We start from the raw sequence: 17,458 nt of genomic DNA on the forward strand, positions 1-17,458 counted from the left end.
AGCACTGGAATGGGTTACTTAGGGAAGTACTGGAGTCTCCATCCCTAGAGATTTTTAAGTCTCAGCTTGACAAAGCCCTGGCTAGGTTGATTTAGTTGGGATTGGTCCTGCCTAGGGCAGGGGGCTGAACTTGATGACTTCCTGAGGTCTCTTCCAGCTCTATGATTTTAAGATTCTATGAGTGGACACACAGCCTGAGGCAGTTCAATGTTGTTGTAAAGCAAACATAGTTCCAGGCTCAGTGTAGGCAGGGCCCTGTGGCTCCATACTAGACAGATTTACATTGCAGTATGAAGCTCAGACAGCAATAAGCAATACAAGCATCAGAGCTGTCTCTCACCTCTTCCCCACTTTGGTCCAGAGGCTGAACTCATCCATGGCACAAACACTCTGCCATCTAGATAATTTACAAAAAATCTGTGTGAAGTCATCACAATGAGAATTTTTTCTGCCCTACCTCAAGAGCACTCAAAATATGCCAAGCTAAGAGCCACAGTGACAAATTGGCAAGCACATGATGATGGCAGCAATAGACCATGATGACACAGAATTTTGTGGGCTCTATTTTTGTCCAGGGAGGCACTCTATGGCCTAACAGGGACAACCAAATACTATTACCTGAATAACTGGAACTTGTACACACTGCTAGTGTAAAAGTCTGTGTCTGCGGCTCAAGTGGGATTTTTAAAGCCTCTCCTGTATTGTACAACATCATACACAGTGATCTTCTCTCCAGTTGCACAAATCACTACCTACAAAGAAAAGCAAATCTAACTTGTGGGTCATATCCATTTCCATAAAAACTATCCCAAGCCCTACATTTTGCAAGAGTCTCCCTATTTTGCCTGGGAGCCGTGAACATGTTACAATGACCAAATCCGCCATTTACTCAAGGCTGTTTTCCTTGTGGTTTCTTCAGTAGCATGCATGCATGCCTTCAGTGTTTACTGTCAGCAATTTTCAACATGCTGACATGGCTAAAAGTGACCACAAAGCCAATGCAAGCAAGCAAGGAGGAGAAACAGAAGTGGAAATGCCAGGACTCTGTACTTCTGTAGCTACAACTACCCCGGTTCCCTGATTATCACAGGAAAAGGATCTGATTACTGCAGCTTGGAACGGCATCACCTTTCTTCTTTTTTATTAGCCAACAGAGCTTTGTTCCTGATGTTGCTATTTTTGTGGCTGACGCATGCAAAGTGAAGGAGGAGGGAACCATTCCTTGCTGTTGGCTCAGAGAGGGGCCTGTGCTACTTTTCCAGCAGCTTTATGAAACTCTCCTCCCAAGTTTTGCTCCAGGAGGACATTTTTTTCTCCAGTTTTTTAAAAACAGAAACTGAAATGTTACAACAGAAACAAAAACAGTACCTGAAAATAGTTAAAAACTAATTAGTGGGGACAAACAAGGTTGAAAAGACAATAATCAAAAACTTTAGGCGCCAAATTTAACCTACTTTCAAGCAATCATCATAATCTGATGAGAAACACCCAGATTCTAAATAGCTGTTGTTGGCTTTTTTAAAATTAAAAACATCTATAAAAATATTATTAACATAGGACTTGTAAGGTTTTGTGCATAGCTGAGGAAGAAAAAATTAACAGGCCCACCTTCCACAGGTTTGCTGGGGTAGATGAAGCAAGCAAATGGAATAAAGCCCTTCAAACTGCTGTTTTCTACAAATCCCAGCGTGAAAGAGAAACAATTTTACAAAATGGAAAAGGTCAAAACCAAAAGAGGATTTTCTTAACCTTCCCTTGGAAATGGCCCATTTGTGTGGCAAAGCTTTGCTACAGAAAGCTATTACAGTACATCCAGAAAGATGTCAATGCACAGGAGTTTCTGCTTCTCTGTGAGTTTTGTTATTTCTCCATTTTCCATGTTGGTTGTTAAATGCCATGTATAGGTGAGTTTCCAACAAACTGTCCTTATGGTATTCATCTTTACAGCCCATGGAATTTCTGGAAAGCCTAATGCATGTACTCCTTAGTTTACCTATGCTTATACAGGTTGAATCTCCCAAATCCGGGGCTCTCTGGTTCGGCAACGTCTGAGGTCTGGCAAGGCCAGGGATGTTGCTGTGCCAAAGAGCCCTGGGTCTGTGGAGTCCCGGCTGGGGAACCCCGCTGTTAGCTGGCCAGATGGTGTCTGGGAGCCTCCCTGCAGCGTCAGTGGGATCAGGCAGCTGGGACGGCCCAGGCTGGAGAACCTCCAGAGGCAGTGGAACCTTGGCCAGGCCAGTGTTAGTAGAGCAGCAGCAGGGCAGGAAACCCTAACCTGCAGAGCCCCAGGGAGAGGAACTGGCAGTGGGGCAACCATCAGTTAAGCACTGACCTCCCCTGGTCCAGCAAACTCCCTGCTCTGGGACAGATCAGGTCCCGAGGCTGCCAGACTGGGGAGGTCCAACCTGTGATTATTTTCAGGTTCTGTGGACATGAATATATGACGAACAAAGTAGCAGTAAGTGGTCAAAACACTGTCCATGCCAACACACCATATGGCATTCAAATAAGTAATAAGCATCAGACAAGCCTTGACACCTGACTATACACTCAGAGGGTTTCAGCTAGTTATAGACTCAATCCATAAAGGAAGAACAAACACTTAAGTATCAGCATTTTTAAAAATAAAATCCCTCATTCCACAGAGGAAAAAAAAGGAATACGGAATAAGAATTAAATTCACTCTTTATGAGTAATGCAACATAGAGAATGCTTGATCCTTTCAGTGTTTACAGATTGGACTCTGCTCTTACAAAATTTCCCCATCATGTCTGTCTTCCTTTGCATAGAACTGAAAAGTAGATCTCATGATGATGAAGCATTTGATGTCATGGGGCTATTAGGTTCCTTGGCTGTAAAGGTCATAATTTGTATTAGCAAACGCAAAGCAGTACAGATTAGACTGACTCACTACCCAGAGTCAGGTCATCACTAATCAGGTTTTGACATCACCGTGCAGAGGATCAGTTCTGCTGCATGATTTGATAGCACAGAATTCTGTAAACTCCTCCCAAATTCTTCCCTGAGATTTGGTTTGGTGTTTGACAGAGTGATGGTGTTGCCTGTATACTGCCATATTAAAGACTCACTGGGTAAGCCAGGATGGCAAAAGACCACCCTGGTTTAACTAGGAGATTGTCAACAGTCCTACAAAAAAGTGGAAACTTGGTCAAATTACAAAGGGTGACTATAAAACAAAAAAACACAAGTATGTACGGGCAAAATCAGAAAGGCCAAGGCTCAAAATTAAATTAAACTAGCTAAAGACATGACAGGTATCAAGAAAACATTCTACATAAACATATTAGGGATATGTCTTCACTGCACGCTTATTTCCAAATAAGCTATTCCGGAATAGTTATTCTGAAATAGCTTATTTCCAAATAGCATGTTTCCACTGCAGGGAAGCCTCAAAATTAATCCAAGGCAGGGTCCCCTAATGTAGATGATCTGTCTCAATTTAGAGCCACTGGGAAGGAATAACTTAGAATGGCCCTGGTGAGGGGCTATTTTGAAATAGCAGCAGTGAAGCGTCTACACACGCCTTATTTCGAAATAGCTATTTCAGAATAGGCATTATTCCTCATATTATTTGCAAACACAATAAGACAATAAGGAGATGATAAGTAACAATCTATTCAAACCAAATTAATTGCTTTCTTTGACAGAGTAACAAGTAGTCATGTTAAGAAGCATGTAATTCGTTAATCGTGTAGTTGACAAAAATTGTTGTCAACCCAGCGATTAATCGATAAGGGGTAGCACAGCTAGCACTCAATTCCGTCTCCTGCCAGGTTCCGCCAGTGCCCCCTCTGTGGCTCTGCACTACAAGCACTTCTGCTAAAGAGCAGTGGGGGGCTGATGCTGGATCCTGGCACTAAGAGCAGGGATGCGGTCAGGCTGACTCGGTCCTGGCTCACGCCGGGATGCAGCATCAGTCCCTGCCGCAGCTTTGCAGTACAAGCACTGAGAGCTGGCGCGGGGGTTGATGCCAGGTCCCAGCACGAGTCAGGACTGAGCCAGCCTGTCAGACAGCCTACTAAAACTTTACTGGGGAGACGGGGAGTGTTGCATGTAGCTGATAATGTTAACTAATAAGCAACTGCTCATTGGTTAATCGTTTAGTCAACTGTACTATTACATCCCTAGTAACAGCTTTGTGGAGGGGGGAAAAGCAGCAAATGTAGTATCTCTTGACTTTAGTAAGGTTTTTGATATAGTCTCACATGATCTTCTCATAAACAAATGAGGGAAATATCACTTCAATGGAGCTTCTATAAGGTGGGTGCAAAACTGATTGGGAAGCTGTTCCCAGACACTGGTTCACAGTCAAGCTGGAAGGGCATCTCAAATGGAGACTCACAGGAATCAGGTCTGGGTCTGGTTCTGCCCAATATCTTCATCTATGATTTAGACAATAGCACAGGAGTATGATTATAAAGTTTGTGGATGACAATACTGGGAGGGGCTGCAAGCAGTGTTCCCTGTAAGGTGTGCGCTTTGGTAGCCACCCAAGAGAGATTCAAATGCTGTCCAGATGATTAGCAGAGCACCCACATGCTTCTGCACACATAAAATGTATTTTGCACACGGATGGAAAAATTAGACAGAACATTGGTTGAAAGTGCTTGGGAGGACAGGATTATAATTCCAAATAATCTGGACAAACTGGAGAAATGGTTGGGGAGGGGGAGATGAAATTTAAGAAGGAAAAATGCAAAGTACACTACTTAGGAAGGAACAATCAGTTACACATATACAGAATGGGAAGTGACTAGGCAAGAGTACTGCAGAAAGGGATCTGGGGATCATAATGGATCACAAGCTACATATGAATGAAGATTGTAACACTGTTGCAAAAAAAGCAAACATAATTCTGGGATGTATTAGCAGGAGTGTTGTAAACAAGACAGGAGAAGTAATTCTTTCACTCTACTTCACACTGATTAAGTCTCAACGGGAATATCCAGTTCTGGGCACCACATTTCAGGAAAGACAGGGACCAATTGGAGAAAGTCCAGAGAAGAGCAACAAAAATGATTAAAGGTCTAAAAAACACAACCCATGACAGAAAATTGAAAAAAAAAAAAAGGTTTGTATAATCTGGAGAAAAGAGGACTGAGAGGAGACATGATAACAGTTTTCAAGTACATAAAAGAAGAGGAAAGAACTGTCTTTCAGAACCTCTGCAGACAGGCCAAGAAGCAATGGGCTTGTATTGCAACAATGGAAGTTTAGGTTGGACATTAGGAAACTATGGTTAAGAACTGGATTAAATTAGATTAATAGGGAAATTATAGAATTTCCATCATTGTTTAATTTGTCCTTAAAAATCTCCAAACACCTGTAAGGGTGCATTGAATACTTAATCCTGCAATGAGTGCAGGGGACTGGTCTAGATGGCCTCTCAAGATACTTTCCGGTCCTATGTTTCTATGATTCAGAATACTGGAATCCTGCCTACACGCTAGTTGGCTACGTCTACACTGGCCCCTTTTCCGTAAGGGGCATGTAAATTTCACCTATCGTCGTAGGGAAATCCGCGGGGGATTTAAATATCCCCCGCGGCATTTAAATAAAAATGGCCGCCGCTTTTTTCCGGCTTTTAAAAAAGCCGGAAAAGAGCGTCTAGACTGGCCCCGATCCTCCGGAAAAAGCGCCCTTTTCCGGAGGGTCTTATTCCTACTTCAAAGTAAGAATAAGACCCTCCGGAAAAGGGCGCTTTTTCCGGAGGATCGGGGCCAGTCTAGACGCTCTTTTCCGGCTTTTTTAAAAGCCGGAAAAAAGCGGCGGCCATTTTTATTTAAATGCCGCGGGGGATATTTAAATCCCCCGCGGATTTCCCTACGACGATAGGTGAAATTTACATGCCCCTTACGGAAAAGGGGCCAGTGTAGACGTAGCCGTTGAGTTTACAGCTCTGTTCCTAGCACAGCTCTTAATTCCTTAGATGAAAAAAGGAGGAAAATTGTGGTCCAGAATGACAAGCTGTGAAAATGTCCTATATGCTCACCTAGAACCTGGAAAAAATGCCTAGTAAGGAAAGGAAAGATGAGGGGAAAATCCTACACTGTGTTGTAACATCTTCCTTCTGTCTAATACATCTAACTACACCATCCCCATACTGTGAATGTCCCATTTCTTAGGATCCTGACACACCCAAAGAAGAACAGATAGGAAGAGTCTTTTGTATGGGAGGACAATGAACAATGATGCCAATATAATTTTTGATAAGTCAGAAGTAGACCTCAGTTTGATAAATTAAGGAATTATTTTGCTTATATAGGTAATCACATAGAAAAAGGAGGTTAATTGCCTGGAACTAGAGATTCTTCAAAATACGTAATTCCTACTGGTATTCCGCACAAGGCTGCACATGGATACCAAGTGCTGTTCATTGACCTGCATGCGTGACATACGCAGCTTCGTGTTCCAGGCAAGGTTATACGAGGCTATGCATGACGGTGCTCCCTCAGTCATCCTTGTACTGCTGAGCAGCATGGACTGCAGGAGAGGGGCTGGAGAGTAAGCACTGGAATGCAAATGGGGGCTATAAGTCTCCAACAACCTCTAGTTACAAAAAAGTAACCTCTTCGTAGAGGGACAGTCCCTACCAGCGTGTCTACTCAGCAGGGCTTAACTTGAAATAAGCTACACAAATTGAGCTGTGTCAATTGCATAGCTTATTTCGAAATAGCTTATTTTGAAATTTGGAGAATCGACACTGCACTTATTTTGAAATAGAGAACCCTTCCTCCCACTTCCCCTACTCCTCATGAAATGAAGGTTACAGGAGTTGGAATAAGAAATTCTCCAGCTTGACAGTATTTTGAAACAGTGCTAATTATTTCGAAATAATCTTGCTGTGTAGACATAGTCTATATGTATTCCAATTGTGGGTAAGTAACAAGCAGCAGTCAGTATGGGGGGAGGGGAAGCGGGAGGATGCAAGAGGTATCGCAGTCTTCTGGATAGCACAGTAGATACGGTTAGTGATAAAGTTCCCAGAGCAGTGAGTGTTGCCAAGGAGGGTGGAGTACTGGGGGTATGGTAGGTCTCAAGGATACTGGTACTGCACAGACCTTCACAAAGTCTGAGCTATGGCTAGAAGAAGGAAAGAAAGATGGTTCCACTTTCGAGAAAGTGCCAGAGTTGGAGGAGATGTCTGGTAGTGGGGGAGCTGGTATGCAGGGCCGGCCTTAGGCCGATTCAGGCCCTGCGCCTAAAGGAGCCCCGTGCCCTGAAGCCAGAAGTGTGTGGTGCGCGCTGCGGGAGCGGGTCTGGAGGAGGAGTGCAGTGGCTGCCTGCACCGCAGGAGGTGTGAGTTGAGCGCAGTGTTTCGCTGCGCTGTGGGAGGGGGTGTGTGTGTTAGCTACCTCCAGGGTTTGGCGGATGAGGTAGCTAGGGTTTTTACTGGGGCTTCCCATTGAAACTTGTGTGTGTTTTTTTTTTTTTTTTGCTCAACCAAAATTGATGTCTGCTGCGGGGCCCCATTAAAATTGTTCGAATTGGGCCCTGCTCTTCCTAAAGCCAGCCCTGCTGGTATGAGCAGCCTGTGGCAGAGGGCTAGGTAAGTTCTAGGTAGAGGGCAGAGGGCTAGGGCAGAGGGCTAGGTAAGTTCCAGATTGGGGGTTCCAGTGCCGGGAACAGCTGAGGAGACAGGTAAGGCAGGTCTGCGTGCATCACCTGACGGAGTCTAGGCGACATTTCTAGGAATGTGTCCACGGTGCAGAGTGCAGAAACGCAGACTGAACTGGTGATGAGATCCCCAAAGAGCAATCCTGTTGGGCATCCAATGCATCTGGTGGTGGTGCTACCATCCTTACCATGTCCCTCTTCTTAGCTCTGCCCTCAGAATGGGGAAGTGCAGACAGTGATGCGGTAGGATCTACAGATGGCATCTTGCCTCACTTGGCATCAATCAGTGACAAGGACTTGCTGTGATGCCCACAGAAAGTTTGCAACTCTCATGCTTAAGCTTGTCCTGTACCAGCTGTACCCCCGGAACATCTTAAGGATGGGCTAAGCAGGGCATACGCCACTGGTAGAGGGGGGAGCTCTGCTGGGTTTGATGAGCTGAACTCCTCCATGAGAACTTACACAGGCAGAGAAGATGAGCCTTGCAAGGACTTACTATCTCACAATATCAGAGGGGTAGGCATGTTAGTCTGAATCTGCAAAAGTGGCGAGGAGTCCTGTGGCACCTTATAGACTAACAGAAGTCTATTAGGTGCCACAGGACTCCTTGCCGCTATCTCACAGTGTTCTTCCACGAGGCAGTAAAGACATTGTTGGTGCTCTTCACTCACTGAGAACAAGCAAGGGCACGAAGCACAGATCTTAAACCCCAGAATGTGGGGCACACTCCCTCAGAAAAATTTGGAGGTGGGGTACACCCCAAATGGGGCAAGAGGAAATTAATTATGGTAATTAACACTAGTTAACTAACTATATAGGGGTATGTCTACACTACCCTCCTAGTTCGAACTAGGAGGGTAATGTAGGCATACCGCACTTGCTAATGAAGCCCAGGATTTGAATTTCCCGGGCTTCATTAGCATAAGCGGGGAGCCGCCATTTTTAAATCCCCGCTGCTTCGAACCCCGTGCAGCACGGCTACACGGGGCTCGAACTAGGTAGTTCGGACTAGGGTGCCTATTCCGAACTACCGGTACACCTCGTTTCACGAGGAGTAATGGTAGTTCGGAATAGGAACCTAGTCCGAACTACCTAGTTCGAGCCCCGTGTAGCCGCGCTGCACGGGGTTCGAAGCAGCGGGGATTTAAAAATGGCGGCTCCCCACTTATGCTAATGAAGCCCGGGAAATTCAAATCCCGGGCTTCATTAGCAAGTGCGGTATGCATACATTACCCCGCTAGTTCGAACTAGCGGGGTAGTGTAGACATACCCTAGGAAACTAAGAACAATGACTATGTACAACAGTCACTGTAGAATCCACTGCAGGATGACTACATTTTTGTAGCAATGAAAGAGATACAGGGAATTATGGCTCTTTATGTGCGTAGGTCAAATGGACTTCTGTCTAGATGGACAGCACAAGGGAAAAGGCCTGCGCAGGGCTGAATTTCACTCTTATAAGGAGTATGAGCTACCAGTGCTTTAATGAGTCACATGAGCTATCATTCAGCTGACAGAGCTCCCTGGCCCTATCAATCCAGGCCCACTAAACACGTGAATATGCCAGGCCACCCGGAACATGCGGTCACTTTAATCTAGTTATGGAAGTTTCCCATGATTACCTTTTACCACTTCCCCTGGAGCTTTAGTGGAAGGAGGATATTTTGTTTTGTAATGTGTCTTGCTAATGTCAGTGACATGCATATAAACAAATAGAACATGCTGTACATATGATAGCTTGATATTGCTAGAAAACATTAATCTCTCTTTCTGCTGCCTCTCCGGTTAGGATTTATAAAACTACTGTTGTCAATACAACTCCACACATTTTAAAGTTATGAATAATTAAATAATTGTTGGTTGTTTTGCTGTTTGTTTTATTTTACATCCTTTTCTAAACCACAGTTAAAACGTTCCCCCAAATTTAAGCTGGAGAGGGGGAATACAATTACGATACAGTTGCAAAAGATAATCATTTGCATATCTGTGACTGACACAGAAGATCATTAATTAGGCATTCTGAGTATAAGTATATATGTATAAATTAGCATCTATTCATCATTAAACTGTAATGGATTTTTCATATCTGAATATTAACTATGTAGGAAAATTACTAAGTTTTCTAGGTAAGGGCATCAAACAAGAACTGCAGCAGCAGAAGTAAAATGCAAATTAAAAAAACAAATTGTGAGAATGGATACTGAAGAGCTTGATATCAATAGCTACCAATACACCACAGATTAATATTACTTTTTGAAGGATTTTTGGTAAAGATCTCTTCCTCCCTCCTGATGATCAGTGGGCAAGAGTAAGTAGGACTAATGCCCAGTTTTGCCACAAAATCAGGATGGCACAGGGCTTTAAAATAGGATTGTCCCGGCTAAAATGGGATATAAGGTCACCCTGTGTAAAAGTTAATTTGACTTTGCCAAACCTAAGCAGGAGACTTAGAGATCCTTCTGAAGCCCTTTGGAATGAACAGAAAGGATTTGGATTTTCTGAACTCCAGTTTTCCATATAAGAAAAATTCTGTCACTCAGGGCACACAGAATATGTTCCAAAAGGGTATTTCTTCTTCTTCTTGGGTTCAGAACAAAGCTGAGTAAAACAGTATCCCGATAAGGATAAAAGGGGATCAAACTTTTGGAAGAAAAATAAGGCACAGATATTGAACAACTTTGGATTGATGGATAAACAGATATGGATAAACACAGGTCACAGTGGCCAACTCTCTCACCTTGAAGACAGGAGTTATAGCCACTAATGCCTCTTCTCCCTATAATTGTTACCTGTGGTGTAGCTGTACTCATGATAGCAAAATCCCTGATGCTCTTATTCATCTCTCTCTCACTCTCTCTCTTTCTCACTCACACACACCCTCCCGATGCCCCAGAAAGGGGAAGAAGATATCCACAAAAGAAAAGAACATCTTCATTAAATATGTGGGGTAAGAAAGAAAGCAAAGAAGAAAAAAAATCATTTTGGTATCTTCATCAGTTCAGGCCAGAGGATGACAGTGGAAAGTAAGAAGAAAAGGGCACAAACACTGGAGCAAAATACAGGACTATGTAGCACTTTAAAGACTAACAAGATGGCTTATTAGATGATGAGCGTTCGTGGGCCAGACCCACTTCCTCAGATCAAATAGTGGAGATTTCCCATTGGTTGCATCAGAGAGGAGCATCTCAGTGGACTGTACTACTGGCAAGCCAGCCTCAGACTCATATACTAAGGTAATTCTGTGTTATCTGCAACCATTGAGCTGTCTTGCCATTTTAAGCTCTGGCAGAAACAGGTGTATTTTTTAACTTTTTAGTCTAAATTTTTTGAAGATCACTTTGTGCTCACAACACCAGCAGGAATCTGCAAAAATGGGAACAAGGACATCAAAACATAAGAGAGAAAAAATAGTTGGGATTTCCCACAGTGTGAAGTGTATGATGAGTTCAATTTAAAGGTAAGTTTATTGCCAGGAGTATCCACTGATCCGGATTTTACTTCCTCTTCTTCTTCGATGCTTAGCCAATTGGCCTCCATGATCATTCACCATTTGCTCCTTTTTGGCACAACCACAAAGGCTGGACAGCCTCAGAGTCCAACACTGGAACAGACTTGAGGAACCCATGTAATAGGGGAGTTTGCCTCTGGACTGATTCCTCCCCTTAGTTGGTGAAATTTTATCCCGGATGTTACAAGCCAAAATGTTTGCAGGAACATTTTGTGGCATCCTTGCAACATGTCTAAAAAGCTAAGGTGCCACCTGCAGACAACGGCCCACCAGCCTGTAGACCCAAACAACCACAAATATCTGCATTACAGATAAAGCCATTGCACTTTATGCCCAGTATATGATGTTCCCATTTTGTGTGGAAATCCTCCAGCTTTGTCCAGTCTAAGCAGTGTACTATCCATGTTTCACAGCCATACAACAATATAGAAAGGATTCAGCTCGAACAAATTCTGAACTTGGTTGTCATACTAAGATGATGTTGATTCCATATCCATTGTAAATGGCCCATGGCAGTTGCTGTAATGCCAGTCTGATGGAGAACCGGCAGGTGAGAACTGGATTAGCTGTGAGTACCGAATCCAGACAGCAAAAGCTGGAGACTGATCTGACAGTTTCGTTGTTCAAAAGAGCCTGGAGTCGCAGGTAGACCCGGTCCTAGATTTTGCAGTTTTATCTTTGACCATGTAACATGGAGACCCAGTCTTAGCTGACTCCTCCACCATATGCTGGAGTACCTCACAAAACCTGTTGCGGCTCTGTACTGAAAGAACAACGTCATCAGTGTAGTCAAGGTCTGTGAGCAAGAGATCACCAACGTCAATGCCATTTGACCTGCCATTTGTCAGTGCAGCATTATGAAATCCATTGCCTGACAAAAGAGTGCAGGGGCCAGAATGCAACCCTGCCTAACACTGGATACTGACGTAAAAGGCACTGACATCTGGTTCCGCAGATGAACTTGGGCAGTGGTTTCATTATGCAGCTCTTTAATGAAGTCCAACAGAGTGGGAGGGACATGTATGCCCTTTAAGGCCTTCCAGAACACAACATGATCTACTCTACTGAATCAAATGTAGCCTTAAGATCCACAAATGCTATGTACAGATGCTTCCTGAACTCACAATGTATCTCCATCAACAAGCGAAGAGTCAAAACGATGTCTAAGACCCATTCCTCATAAAGTCAGACTGTTGGGGATCACTCTTCAGACTCCCAGGGTACGTCTAGACTACAGGCTTTTGTCGACAGAAGTTTTGTCGACAGATACTGTCGACAAAACTTCTGTCGACAAAGAGCATCTACACTACATTCAGTTCTGTCGACAAAGCAAGCTGCTTTGTCGACATGGTAGTGTAGACGCAAAGGACAGTTTACATGCAATAACACCTTCTGTCGACAGAAACTCTGTCGACAGAAGGCGTTATGCCTCGTAAAACGAGGTTTACCAGCGTCGACAAAACTGCTGAGTTCTGTCGACGTAATGTCGACAGAACTCAGCGGTAGTGTAGACGCAGGTATAGTTTTGTTGACAAAAGTCCACTTTTGTCGACAAAACTCTGTAGTCTAGACACACCCCCAGTGTGCCAACAAAACATATGAGAACACCTTTCCTGGAACAGAGGGCAGAATGATCAGCCGGTAGGTCCTACATTCACTACATGGCACCTTGCCCTTACAGAGTGAATTCACAGTACCGGTCTTCCAGACAGTTGTCATGTGTCTGATTCTCCACAGCAGATGAACAATACCCAGAAGTGATTCTGCTACAGAATCAATAGCACACTTTAGAAGCTCTGAGGGGATGCCATCAGCACTGGCTGCACATCCATTTTTCAATGTAGAGATGGTGTTCTGCACTCCATGCATTAATACAAATGTTTAAATCTAGAACCTCAGTGACTGGCAGGCCATCCAGCTCTGAACAAGCAGCAGCTGGACTATGGTTCAGGACACTGCGCTAGTGGTTCCACCCAGCGTGAGAGAAGGTCAGCATCCGATTTACATGGTCTTGTTTGTCATTCAGGATGCCCACTGTAGTGAATACCTCTTGACCACAGAGACTGTGAATGGCATGGAATTCTGGCTTCAAGTTGCCCCGGCTTAGATATCTTGTAACTGTGGAATACCAGGAAGTTGAATTTTCACTTCAGCTGATTACAAATGTGCTTATCACTGCATTGGAGGACAGCAGCCTTCAATTTAATTATCTGGAAGGCCTCTTCAGATATCTATGGTTGATGCGCTGAATGCCTATAGCCAATCATCTGCTCAGCAGATTCGTAAGAACAGAAGTGAACAGAGATCACGCAACCTCCATGTCGTCTGGCAGATTAGAATCTATTGCTGACATTAATATAAAACCTGCTTGCTAAACCTGGCACTTGGAGTGCGTCATTGTCAAACTGCATCATCTTACTTGCTCACTGGAGCATCAACACCATTCAGGCGACTGCTAGATGGTGATCTGTGTTCACCACACATTCAGCACCAGAATATATTCTACAGGAGGTGAAGAGATGCCACCCCTCATGTAATGATGTGGTCCAACTCCTTCTGAGTGATGCCATCATGAGAGATCCATAACATCTGGTGCATACATTGCCACTTGAACCATGATCTAAGAATGGAAGGATTCTGGAAGGCACAGAATGTAAGCAAGTGGAGAGAGCTGTTCAAACCCAGTTTGCAAAGAACCAGGAACTGCATTTAGGCCAATCAGGATGACGAGATTATCATGCGGAGGGACTATGCATACTGGTCTTGAAATTATCTTGAACTGAGTCAACAGATTCCTGTGTCAGTGCATACTATACTATGATAGTAAGGTAACCATACCAATGTTTAAGACAAGCAGTAAGTAAATGAGGAGACACCAGCATCTATGTTGTCAGGGAGGTACTGGCATCTCCTAGCAGTAGTAGTGCTATCCCATATACAGCAAAACTCCAATTGTCTGGCATCCAGTGGTCTGGCACTCCTGATAGTCCAGAAGCGCCGCCCTCTCCCACGCTGCGCAGTTCCCCACTGACCCCCCCACTCCTTATAGCCCCCCTTCCGGTACTCCAGCATATCTGATAATCCGGCACCCCCTGGGTCCTAAAGGTGCCATATTATCGGAAGTTTACTGTAAATGATTGGGACTGCCAGAGTACAGAAGCAAAGGATCTTCCACATTGTGATATCTGCGATCTACTAGTTCTGCGACTGATGTGCCAAGACAGTCCCTTTCACATGAGACCAAAACATAATGACCATGCCTGTGAAGAATTCCAAGTTGCAATTTTGGTAGATAGGTGGATTGTTCTCAGCAACTTCCTTCACCTTGGACAGCTAGGTACAGCTGCTGCCCCACATCTGGATTTACTATTGGGATGTAACAAGCAGTAGAGATTGCAGGGATGGAAGAAAGAATAACAGAGAAAGGCTTATCAATTTGCATTTAACCTCTTAGAGCAATTTGCTTCCTACATCATGCATTAACCCGAATGCTTAATCTGTCCCAACTTGTTTTTAGTTCAGACACTGATTTTTTTTTCTTCTTCAGACATGAAGAAGAGCTCTATATGGCTCAAAGTTTGTACTTTCCATCCAGGGGAAGTTAGTCCAATAAAATACATTACCTCACCTGCTTTGTCTTTCCATTTAACTTAATAGGCACAGCTTTGTACCAAGTTCAGAAAGGGCGGATTTTTTTATTATGATTAAATAAATATTGCTAGAGAAGACAATCTGCAGAAACCAGCAACCAAAAGACACATCAGAGGAAGCCACTACACATATATGTTCAAAAGCTTCAGAGGAGTAGCCAAGTTAGTCTGTAACAGGAAAAACTTAAAAAACAACAAACAGTCTAGTAGCACCTTAAAGACTAACAAAACATGTAGATGATAATCCGGTCATCTGAAGAAGTGGCTTGTACCCATGAAAGCTCATGATACCATCTACATATTTTGTTAGTTTTAAGGTGCTACTAGACTATTTGTTGTTTTTTAAGTATTTACACATATATGGTTAGTGAAAGAATGAAGGGAGGTCCAGGTCATTGCCTTGCAGCTTTCTTCATGAGCTCGTGTTCCTCAGTGCTTAGGAAGCTGTTAATAAGCTGGTTGAATGGGCGTGAATGCTTCAAAGAAATGTGTTCAAAGATAGAATAAGATTCTTTGATTGAGACTTTGATCTAGATAAAGTGGCACTTCCGAACAAATTCTGCTCTGTGAGCTGCTGTAACAGTATAATTTGGTGCACCCCACTCCCCCCATCCTTTTATGTAATATGCATTGGCTTCAGAGAGATCAGCTGATTTCTTTGAAAGCATGGTCCTGGTGGGATGGTGTGGGTCAGAAAAAAAGGAAGAGATATCTTTTCTTTGACATGGAAGGGGGAACACCACCTTCAGTATTAAATCCAGAAATGTTCTGGGCATGACTTTGTCCGGGATTAATTGCAGGAGGTGTTCCTTGCAGTAAAAATGGTCAGCACATGGATTGTGCTGATGCAGGTTATTCTGATGAAGAAAATCAACTTAATTTAAAAAAAAAATGGAGACTCCCACTAAGGTTCAATTTGGGGGGGAGGCTTTTACTTAAAACTTGAGGGTCTGGGTTATGGTTCCATTACCGTACCTCGGAATGCCCTTTCATTAGTTTCAAAATGGACTTTGTCAGAATTGCTTCAGCTCCAGCTAGAGCAAAACTCCTTACACAACTTGAACTTAATTGAAATATTTGGTGCCTGCTGATATGTTCAAACAAATTCACCAGATCTTGATTATGCACTGGCAATTAAAGCCATTAAGTCAGTAGACAGACAGCAGGTTATTTCATTGCTATTTGACAAAGCCAGCCGTCTTTCTTTCCCTCTTCTATGTGACAGCCCTGTAATTAGCAGTAATCAAATACTATTTGTGCTAGGTGTTGAGAGTTTGCTTCCTTAGCCAGGAAGGTATCTCTGACAGCCAATTTCAGAATGTGGAAATGTACCTCTGGTCAGAAGATACACAAGATACAAAAGGCAAGGAAAACAGAGCAACACTAGGAAGGACTTCTTGCTTACTGTAGCTTCTGCAGCTTGTGTTTGAGAGCCAGATTCACAATTGAGAATAGTTTTAATTTCTGCAAGTTAGATTTAAAAATAATAATGAAGTTGAATTACAAAAGGCTGATCAAGTAATATTGTGCAATATAATGTATAATTATAATTATACTTAGCATTTATATATTCTCTGCTTGAGAAATGCTTGTAACCGCCATTAGCATTAATGGGAGTTCTGCTCATGCATCAAGCAGAGACTAAAGCCTAATAGTGCATTACATCTTCAAAGTGCTGTACAAACATTAACTAATTAATCTTCATAACCACCCTACGTGGTAGGTGAGTAAATGACATATGAAACAGATATCTGAGCTAGCCCAACAGGAAGACAGCACCACTCTGTGCCCTCTTATAGGGTAAGTCTACACAGTAGTGCGTACCTCGAAATAAGCTGCACAATTTGAGCTACGCAAACTGCATAGCTTATTTCGATAGTTTTTTTTGAAATTTGGTGCTGTCTACACAGCACTTATTTCGAAATAAATCGCTATTCCTCTGACTTCCTCAATCCTCGTACAACGAGGTTTACAGGAAGTCGGAGCAAGAAGCCCGTTATTTTGAATTTATTTTGAAAGAACTGGCTTCTTGGGTTGACAGCGCATAACGTTATTTTGGAATAACAGATGTTATTCCAAAGTAACTCTGCTGTGTAGATGTACCCATAGAGAACTAGTATCAGAGGGGTAGTCGTGTTAGTCTGGTTCTGCAAAAGCATAGAGAACAGATATTCATCATGTTTTCACTGATATACCCAATTAAGCTCTATTTTATAGACCTGAGAGAGGTGAGAATAGTGAGCCAAGTTCACCGAAGCTGACAAAGACAGGAACACGTGTCATCTTTTACTGCCACTTTGACTCCTTGTTGATATAACTGCCCCTTGCCCTACCTGGGCGGGGGGGAATGGATCCACTGGACCCTGCAATGGAGCTGCTGAAGGGATGTGCTGATTTACAGCATCCTTTGGCCTCCTTTTCCACAGTTCTTCTCGGTTGATGCCATCTACTGTTTGATCCCTGCCCTCACTTCCTGATGCTGCACAGCAGAGTCCATGTTCCTTCTGGCGGACTTCCTGCTTCTGACCCTCTGACACATTGGTTAGCATTCCAAAGTAGTAGATCAGGAGTTTAATAATAAAGATGTTACAAGCTGAACACCAGTTATATCACACAGAATGTGCAGCGAGTGTAACTTTCAGAGCATGAAACTGTTTTAATA

At 43.3% G+C, this 17,458-nt stretch overlaps 1 protein-coding gene and 1 pseudogene across 2 annotated transcripts in view; both read right to left on the reverse strand.

The window, feature by feature from the left end:
• The window catches only part of MAML3 (mastermind like transcriptional coactivator 3), a 357,398-nt gene that overhangs the window by 177,627 nt on the left and 162,313 nt on the right, over positions 1-17,458 (reverse strand). The gene's annotated exons all lie outside the window — the stretch shown is intronic.
• LOC149524550 (uncharacterized) lies at positions 8,841-12,583 on the reverse strand (annotated as a pseudogene).

Source organism: Pelodiscus sinensis, chromosome 4 (assembly GCF_052426305.1).
Source record: "Pelodiscus sinensis isolate ZL-2025 chromosome 4, ASM5242630v1, whole genome shotgun sequence".
Lineage (NCBI taxonomy): Eukaryota > Metazoa > Chordata > Testudines > Trionychidae > Pelodiscus > Pelodiscus sinensis.